This window comes from Ovis canadensis, chromosome 1, assembly GCF_042477335.2.
Source record: "Ovis canadensis isolate MfBH-ARS-UI-01 breed Bighorn chromosome 1, ARS-UI_OviCan_v2, whole genome shotgun sequence".
Lineage (NCBI taxonomy): Eukaryota > Metazoa > Chordata > Mammalia > Artiodactyla > Bovidae > Ovis > Ovis canadensis.
In genome coordinates, this window is record NC_091245.1 from 246660537 (window position 1) to 246671541 (window position 11005).

Genomic DNA, 11005 nt, shown 5'->3' on the forward strand with positions numbered 1-11005 from the left:
CCTAAAGGAAATCAGTCCTGAATAGTCATCGGAAGGACTGATGCTGAACCTAAAACTGCAATACTCTGGCTACCTGATGTGAAGAGCTGACTCATTTGAAAGGACCCTGATGCTGGGAAAGATTTAAGGTGAGAGAAGGGAATGACAGAGGATGAGATGGTTGGATGGCATCACCAGCTGAATGGACATGAGTTTGAGTAAACTCCAGGAGTTGGCAATGGACAGGGAAGCCTGACGTGCTGCGGTCCATGTGGTGGCAAAGAGTCAGACATGACTGAGTGACTGAACTGAACTGAATAGTTAAATATAACTATTAATACAAAAGGAAATGTGAACTAGGAAATGTGTGAGTATGTCTATCAGGAGATTGTTGGAGCAGGAAGATGGAGGCATCCTAGATATCTATCATTTGGGGGAATAAAAATAATATGTGGTTGGAGCATAGCACAAAATAATAGGCAGTTGATAGTATTGATGAACTTGTACATCAAGAATAGATCTTAAATATTTAGAGTAAATTTATTTGAATGTAAAAATATACCAGACTTCTTGTTCAGGCCAAATACAGGAAAAACTTACATACTGTCAAACATCCTCAAAATAAGAAGAAAGCTGAACTCACTGAAAATCAACAAATTCATCTAAGATCTGCTAGAGGATTGAGATTATATGGCAGATCTCTGCCCCTCAAACTGCAGGATAAGACTTATCAAGAATCACAGTTTCCTGTGAGCAGAAGCCCTCCTCTAGAGCCAGAACTGGTAGGACAACTTGACAAAATATGAAAATAACTTGTAAAATTCAAAATAAGAGAATAATCCAATTAAAAAGTGGACAAAAGATCTGAACAGAAATCTCATCAAAGAAGGTATATCAAAGACAAATAAGTATATATATACATATATATATGAATGTTTAATTTAACATCATATGTCAATAGAAAATTGCAAATTAAAACAATATTGTGATATCAGTCCATATGTACTAGATTGGCCTAAATCCATGATATGGACAACATCAAATGCTGGAGAGGATGTGGAGAAACAAAACCTCTTATCCATTGCTGTTAGGAATGAAAAATGATGTAGCTGCTCTGGAAGACAAACTGAAACCTTACAGAATTTACAACATCTTTATCATTCAATCTAGTGATCATGCTCCTTGGTATTTTTCCCCAAGGAGCTAAAATCTTATGTCTAAACAAATATCTGCAAGTACATGTTTATAGCATCTTTTTTTCTTAATTACCAAAACATAAAGCAATCAAATGTCCTTCCATAGGTAGATTTATAAACACAGTTATACATCCAGAAATGGACTATTGTTCAGCAACAAAAAGAAATGAACTACCAGGCCATTAAAACCCATGAAGGAATATTGAATACACATTACTAAGTGAAAGAAACCAGTCTGAGAGGCTGTGAATAGTAGGATTCAAAAAATGTGGCATTCTGGAAAAGGCAAATCTGTAATATTGTGAAAAAAGCAGTTGCGGCCAGGTGTTGAGGGACAAGGGAGAAAAAAGGAATAGGAGGAACACGGGATTTTAGGGCAGTGAAATTATCCTTTGTGACATTGTGATAGTATATATCTGAAATTATGTATTTTTAAAAACCCATAAAACTCTTCAGTGGAAGAGTAAATCTCAGGGTAAACAATGGACTTTGGTTTATGTGTTGATGTGGTTTATCATTGCTACCAATGTACCAGAAGATGCTAATAATAGAAACTAGGGGCAGCTGTGTGTGAACTCTGTACTTCTTGCTACCTTTACAGTTTTTCCGTAAAGGTAAAACTGCTCTAAAAATAACATCTACTAACTAAAAGTCACAATGAAGCAACACATATTACAAAAAGATAAATGTTTAAGATATAACCTTATAAGGATATATATCAAATTTATTAGACTGGATAGGAAACAAAATAGGAGTCAGACACAGAAATCAGAAAGAAAATAATACGAGGTGAGATTTAATAACAAAAAATTGTATAATAGAAGCTGAGGGGAAATCCCTGGTGGTCCAGTGGCCAAGACTCCACACTCCCAAAGTAGGGTGCCCTGGTTGGATTCAGGGAACTAGAACACACATGTCACAACTAAGACTTTGCATGCTGCAACTGAGACCTGGTACAACCAAATAAATAAATAAGTAAATAAATATTAAGAAAAACAACCTGAGGAACATGTTAATAATGTATTTCTATGCCTAAAAACCAACAAAGAAAAAAGCACTAAGCATTTACATTCACAGTTACAGTATTGACAATGGAGCATTAATCTTTAAAATAAAGTTAAGTATAATTTGGATAGTGCATTGTAATAAAGAGCAAGGCAGGAAGGTAGAGATTGGAGCAGAAGGAAGAAATAGGAAAAGACCTCCCCTATCTCTAAGTGTTTTACCTTTAATAAATTTGCTGATGTAGCCAAGCTGACATGAACACTACTGACTTCAGTTCAGTTCAGTCACTCAGTCATGTTTGGCTCTTTGCAACCCCATGGACTGCAGCACGCCAGGCCTCCTTGTCCATCACCAATTCCTGGAGTTTACTCAAACTCATGTCCATTGAGTCGGTGATGCCATCCAACCATCTCATCCTCTGTTGTCCCCTTCTCCTCCTGCCTTCAGTCTTTCCCAACATCAGGGTCTTTTCAAATGAGTCAGTTCTCCATATCAGGTGGCCAAAGCATTGGCGTTTCAGCTTCAGGACTAACTGACTTCAGAAGTTTGCTACACCACAGTTTAGGGATGACACAACATTGCCAGTGGTCATCATGCCTGCAGTTTCCTTTACACCACTTCAGTATTGAGGATGCTTGTGTCAGTAACATTTATCTTTGAATTCTAGAATAATCAGTTGCAATAATCAATAACATATATTCCAGGACTTTTCAGCTGCAATAATATCAAGAATGCAGTTTCCAGGCAGATTATCAGATACTGTCTAGGGGAAGATCCTAGATAGCACATTAAAAAGCAGAGACATTACTTTGCCAGCAAAGGTCCATACAGTCAAAGCTATGGTTTTTCCAGTAGTCATGTATAGATGTGAGAGTTGGACCCTAAAGAAGGCTGAGTGCCAAAGAATTAATGCTTTTGAGCCATGGTGTTGGAGAGTCCCTTGAACTGTAAGGTGACCAAACCAGTCAATCCTAAAGGAAATCAATCTTGAATACTCATTGGAAGGACTGATTCTGAGGCTGAAGTTTCAATACTTTGACCACCTGATGCAAAGGGCTGACTCATTGAAAAAGACTGATGCTGGGAAAGACTGAAGGCAAAAAAAGAGGGTAGAAGAGGATGAGGTGGTTAGATGGTATCACAGACTCAACGGACATGAGTTGAGTAAGCTCTGGGAGATGGTAGAGGACAGGGAAGCCTGATGTGCTGCAGTCCATGGGGTCATAAAGAGTTGGACATGACTGAGCAACTGAACAAAAACAACAAGGGGAAGGTCATGCTCTAGAGGTGGCAGAGGCAAACATTTCTGAAACTCTATGTTGATTAACAACTGACACTCTGAAAATGAGCACACAATAATAAAAGTGACCTCTTATCATGATGAATGTAGAAAATAAACTCCTGTTAATAAAATTAAAAGTATTCAATTGATGTGGATTAGTTGAAATAATCGGAGAAGGCAATGGCAACCCACTCCAGTACTATTGCCTGGCAAATCCCATGGACGGAGGAGCCTGGTGGGCTGCAGTCCATGGGGTCGCTAAGAGTTGGAACAACTGAGCGACTTCACTTTCACTTTTCATTTTTATGCATTGGAGAAGGAAATGGCAATCCACTCCAGTGTTCTTGCCTGGAGAATCCCAGGGACGGGGGAGCCTGGTGGGCTGCTGTCTCTGGGATGGTACAGAGTCGGACACGACTGAAGCGACTTAGCAGTAGCAGCAGATGAAATAATTGAGACTCTCTCCACCTTTAATTAAGTAAGAACAAGTATGCAACCATTCTCATTGGTTTGGCTGCATCCCCCAGAGGTCCAAAGTGAAGGTATTGTTTGGGACAGCATTCTGGTGCTGGTTTTTCTTTCTGATAGCATGATGTGATGAATCCTGGCCTTGGATCAGTCTCTGAAATACACTTGTCTGCCTCAAAATGTGTAACCAGAGCACCTGAAAACACAGAAAGCTGGAACTTTTCTGTCTTCAGGACAGGTTTAGGAAGTGCCTTGTGCTTGCTTTGCTCATAAGTGTTTATTTGTTCTACAACTGCATATGTGGCAGAATTTGACCTAAGGCTTGGCTCATCACAACCTCACAAAGCAATTTCAGAAGGTTTAAGTGAACAACTGTGATAGAACGCCACACAACGGTAGGTTTAACACGAACCTAGTTTTCTTCGGATTTGGTTGAAGGAGAGTGTGAATGATGTGGTAAAAAGGAGTTTCAGACTTGTGGGGAATTGAAAGCAAATGTCAAAAAGTGATGACGGCAAACTGGCCTTTCTTTCAGGAAGTATGCAAGCAGTAGGTGTGCCCATCCTGAGTGTTCATCCTGTATTGTGTAGATAAAGAACTACCTGGGACACAGGGCCTCCTTTACAACCTTCCTCCCAGTGAGCAGGACTGCATCCAAATTCAGCCTCCCATTGGATTAGTGATTCCTTCCAGCATGGAGGGGAAGCCAATTCCCTTCTCCATGCCCTTAAAGACTCCAGGTGCTGAGCAATTTACATTCTCATACTACTCCACTTAATAGATCAGCATCCAAATCTACCTGGTGTCAAGCATTTTACTTCCAAACTGACAAAGTACTCACCCTTTTGTGATAAAGATGAAGGCAGGCCAAAACACACCTCCATCTGATAGTATGGAAGAATGAGAGATCTATGCTTTCTCTTTTCTCGTAAACTTCAGTCATGTAAAATTTTGCTTTCGAAATAAAAGCTATACCTCACCCACAGAAAATGTCATGAAATGGGTTCAGCAACTTGGTGCTCAATAGATGGTGATGGGGAATGTTGCAGAGACTGAGTGTGAGAGTATTAAGTAGCATAAGAAGAAAATTTGATTCAAGGGGGTTTACAATGGAGAGTAGTTTTTGAGTTGTTCTACAGACTGAAATACTTTTGAAAATATTTGAATATCAATGAGAGAGAATGGAGAGAGTGGAATATGTTGAAGAGCACAAGGGATAGAGAATAATCAATAGAGGGAAATCTCTAAGGAAGGGAGGGAGCATAATGCAGGGCACAGATGAGAATGTCTCAGTTGTCAAGTGGACAGCTCACCTACTGCATGGACAGGAGAGGCTAACTACTGATGCTGGTGATTTGTAAGACTTTTTTACCTTTAAATCTCACACATACTTAAGTATTTCTATTGTTCTCTCTAACTGAGCTAGATTAAGCTGTGTGATTCTCACAAGCCTAATTATTATGGTTAAGAAACATGCCCCTCATTGTTTAACCTAGACCTGACTTCCATATCTATCCCTAAACTAATCTACTGACTTAACCCAAAGGTTATATAAACTAAAAGATAATTGAAAATGAGAAATAAGAAACAACTGTAATTTATTATTTTTAATTGGAAATAATATTCCTGACTACTGCAGCCCAGGGAAAAAATATCCATTCTTCTAAGTCTAAAAATTCTGTAGAACTCTTACCACAAAAGAATACATGACATTAACAAAGCATTTTTTGAAATGTTTCTAAAGAATGCAATCAAATTTATAATTTTTACTTATAAACCTGTGTTACACAGATTTTTACAAATTAAAACCTGGAGTAATATAGATAAAGCAATAGAAAATTCATAAAAGTATAACCTTTGATCAATTACAGTTAAAAGTTTTGTTAATTACAGTGACCACATCAAACTTGATGTCAAGCAGTGACCAGTCCACTGTGGGTAGACTGGCACAGTATGAACAGCCATTGTTGGTGACACAGAACTGAGAAGATAAGAGAGAAAAAGAGCATGAATGAATAAGAAACCACTTTAGCAGACTCTGTCTAAAGGTTTGAAAATATCCCAAGAATAGAAATTTATAGTTCTCATGAGATCCAGCTTTTATTTATGCTAAACACTTATCATAGCATATATTTATAATTCCTTCTATCCTCATCAATATTAGTTCAACAGTGTAAGCTAACTTTAAATCCTAGAGTTACTGAAAAAAATTTACATGCCATATATTTTAATGTTCAATTACAGTTTTAATTTAAATTCTTACACAAGAAAATAACCACAAACTTTAATATTGGAAGGGGTTTTCCCCTACTGGGGAATTGAAAATGTTTTCTTTTTTGTTCAGATAATGTTGATTCCTTCTTCACCCTGACTTCTGCAAAATGCTCAGAATAAAATTTAACCTCTTTGATTTTATCTACCAATATATTTTTGTCTTACCAAGATTTTTTTTTCATTCTGTTTTTAAAGGTGGTTATTACTTCATTATACTTTTTAAAGTAAGCAATGACTAAATAGCCTTCTGCTAAAGTTGACTAGTATTTTATGTGCATTTTATTTATTATTATTCACTTAAAAAATAAATTCTTTTTTCTCTGAAACCACCCAATTAATGTTTCCATCTTAGTTTATGGGAATTCCATTCTACTAGTTAATTAAGTAAATAAACTTAAGGTTAGTCTTGAATTATTCTTATATATTCTACAAAGTCTAAAATGTCCTGTCAATCCTGCTTTCAAGGTATATCCAGTATCAAAATACATCCAGAGCAAAAATTTATCCATCTTTACTACTCATAATAAATGCACCATCCTGCCCTGTATGAATCACTACAAACGTTTCCTAACTAGTCTCACTGTTTCAAACTTTGACCACTACAGTTTATTAAAAACAGAGTCTATTCTCAACTCAACCCTGAATATTCATTGGAAGGACTGCTGCTGAAGCTGAAGGTCCAATACCTTGGCCACCTGATGCAAAGAACTGACTCATTGGAAAAGATACTGATGCTGGGAAAGATTGAGGGCAGGAGGAGAAGAGAGCGGTAGAGGATGAGGTGGTTAGATAGCATCACTGGACTCAATGGACGTGAATTTGAGCAAGCTCTGGGAGAGCAGAGAAAAGAGGAGCCTGGCAGCCTACAGGCCTTGGGTCACAAAGAGTCAGAAATGACTCAGCAACTATTCTCAACATAAAAATTACAGTTCAGTTCAGTTCAGTCGCTCAGTCGTGTCCGACTTTTTGCGACCCCATGAACTGCAGCACACCAGGCCTCCCTGTCCATCACGAAATCTCGGAGTCCACCTAAACCCATGTCCATCGAGTCGGTGATGCCATCCAACCATCTCATCCTCTGCCGTCCCCTTCTCCTCCTGCCCTCAATCTTTCACAGTATCAGGGTCTTTTCAAATGAGTCAGTTCTTCACATCAGGTGGCCCAAGTACTGGAGTTTCAGCTTCAACATCAGTCCTTCCAGTGAACACCCAGGACTGATCTCCTTTAGGATAGACTAGATGGATCTCCTTGCAGTCCAAGGAACTCTCAAGAGTCTTTTCCAACACCACAGTTCAAAAGCATCAATTCTTCAGTGCTCAGCCTTCTTTATATTCCAACTCTCACATCCATACATGACCACTGGAAAAACCATAGCCTTGGCTAGACAGACCTTTGTTGGCAAACCCTGACCAGGTTTCTTCTCTACTCAAAACCCTCCAATGGCTTCCAACGTCAGTCAAAGTGAATGTCATTATGCTTACAAGAAGATTACAAGGACCTGTTAGTTCTCTGACTTTTATCTCTCATTCCCACATTTGCCTTTTTTCCTCTAGACTTACTGGATTCCTTGTTGCTTCTTGTACAAGATGTATATGTTACATCTCAATGTTTATATATTTCCTGGTTATTTTGAGTGGGCATACAGTTGTCCAAAGTTATTGTACAATTTCACTCTCCCATCAGTATATATGGATGTATGTATGGATCAGTATGTATCAGTATGTAAGGATGTCAATACCTCCATATCCTTAACTAGCATTTAGTATGCCAATCTTTTGAATTTGTGCCATTCTAAAAGTGTGTGGTGGTATATTACTGTGGTTTCATTAGAATTTCCCTAATGATTAATGATGTTGATCACCTTTTCTCTCTTGCTTCACTATAGTGAAGTGTCTGTTAAAATATTTTGTCCATTTTTCAATGATTGCTTCATGGTATTTTAAAAGTTTGAATACTAGGGATACACTCCCCATGTCAGGTACATGATTTACAAAACTTCCATGTCATCTGTGAAAAAGAGATGTCTTACTTTATTTGTTCCAACTTGGATGCTTTTTACTTTTTTTTTTTTTCCTGCCTGATTGTACATGCTGAGAATTTTTATAAGAAATGGATAGTACGTTTTATCATATGACTTTTTTCTGAGTCAGTTAACATATAAACAGCCCTTCATTGCTTGATGTAAAACTGTCTTGAAACATGCTTTTCCCCTTCTTGCTTTATTTAATATTTGTTTGCTCAGCAGGAGAGAAAATCTGGTTCTTGTTACTCTGTCTTGTCCAGAAGCATAAGTTTCATCTAGTCTTTGTAATAACTTTAAAAAATTTCACCTTCTTTTTCTGTATGAAACTCTCTGATAATTTTCCATTATTCCCAGAATAAACTCCAAACACTCTACCATGGCTTACAAAGTAAATAGTACCTACCACCTTCTTCAAACATATCTCCAGCTACTTTCTAGACCATTACATCCGGTCATTTTGCTTTATGTCTCTGGGAGACATCAAAAACTTTAAAGTGTTAATTTTTTCATTCCTTTCCTCTGTCTGAAGAGTCTATATCTAAATTCTGCACATGGCCCAGTAATTTTCACCCTTCACTCAAATGTCATTTCTTTTTATGTGGCACCTAGTATCACATTACTCATATTACTCTTTTTTTTTTTTTTGGTCCAGGAGCATTTATCAATAATTGAAACCAATGTTTAACACTTGATTTACTTTTTTGGCAATTTTCCTCTCCCATCACTTCATGGCAAATAGAAGGGGAAAAGTGGAAGAGGTCATAGGTTTTATTTTCTTGGACTCCAAAGTCACTTCAGATGGTGACTGCAGACATGAAATTAAAAGACACGTACTCCTTGGAAGGAAAGCTAGGACAAACCTAGACACCATATTAAAAAGAAGTGCCATCATTTTGTCATTAGACCTTTATACAAAGGTCTGTATAATCACAGCTATGGTTTTCAAAGTGGTCATCTATGGATGTGAGAGTTGGACAATAAAGAAGAATGAACCCAAAAGAATTGATGCTTTTGAATTGTGGAGCTGGAGAAGACTCTTGAGAGTCCCTTGAACTGCAAGTGGTTCAAACTAGTCAATCTTAAAGGAAATCAACCCTGAATTTTCAGTGGAAGGACTGATGCTAAAGTTGAAGCTCCAACACTTCAGCCACCTGATGAGAAGTGCTGACTCATTGGAAAAAAAAAACCAAAAAAAACAAACAACCCTGCTGCTAGAAAAGATTGATGGCAGGAGGAGAAGAGGGCAGCAGAGAAGGAGATGATTAGAGAGCATCACTGACTCGATGGACATGAATTTGAGCAACCCTGGAAGACAGTGGAGGACAGATGAGTCTGGTGGGCTGCAGTCCATGGGCTTCAAAGAGTCAGACATGACTTAGTGACTGAATAACAAAAACAATTTTGTTCTCTCTTTCCTATGAAATTTAAACTTTATGAAGACAGGGGTCTGATTCTATGTCCATCTATAAACTTAGCAGAAAGAAGTATGCAGAGCGCCCACAAGAAGGTGAACAAATATTTAATAAATGATATGGAACTAAATCTTTTTAAGGTCCTGAAGCTGATTACTTCCACATTCCATCATCACTCTAATGAGAACGTTTTAATCCTTCTATTACTTTATGGATTAATTATAAATTGTCTATCCCTCTAAAAGAATGAAGACTATAGGCATTTTTTCCTTTATCACTTTTTAATATGTATTTCATATTATGTTCTACTTATTGTCTTATATAATATACAACCACAGAAAAACACAAGCATTTGTACCATATAGCTTCCCCACTCTCAGATGTGTTTTCTTTCCACAAGTTAGTTATCATTTCAACACTTCAGTTTCCCAATTTATTATAGAAAGGCAATAATACATCACCTACCAGAGTTGTAAAAATGAATTGAGGTTATATACATGAGACCTAGCACATAATAAAGGCATGGAATTTGTTCCTAAATTCTTTTACTTTAACCTAATTTCTAGATTTTATTTGCTTTTATATTAGGGTTGGTGTGATTATTCAGACAGGTTTAGTTTAGTCTGAATGATAAGGCAAGTGAGAACAAGAATCTAAGGTGTAGAAAAGAGTTGTGGTGAGAGGGAAAGCTACAATAGGCAAAATTGTCACTATTAATTTAATAACGGCAGGAAAGATGAGGGTAAGAAGTTGTGTTTGTGTTCATAAAACGTTTATGAAAATTATAATACAAAGAATATCTGAACTTAGAAAAAAGCATTTGATTCATGAATTCTAATACTCAATGCTCCCAGCAAGGAAATATGCATTCAATATTGCCTAACTTATATAAAGGAAGAACTATGAATTTACTGTACAATTAAGTATAAACCCACTCCAGTATTCTTGCCTGGAGAATCCCAGGGATGGGGGAGCCTGGTGGGCTGCCGTCTATGGGGTCGCACAGAGTCGGACACAACTGAAGTGACTTAGCAGCAGTGGCAGCAGCAGCAGCAGCAGATATCTATATCTATTTCTTCTAGAATTGGACAATAGAATTGCATTCTAGGATATAAACCCAGCAGGTCACCACTTTCAATTATTAGCATCTGTAATACACCACGTCTAGTTTTTTTAAAGGTGATTCTGGTTGAGGACTATTGACTTTTACTACAAGAACAGCTGTAATAGCAAGTTAGTGTGATATTTTCCATGACATCCCAGGTCTTTGAACATCTCTTAGACATTTAATTACATATTACCAATGAACAATGCATGTCTGGAGTTACTTGGACAAATCCAAGAAGAAAAAAAAAAAGACTGTATA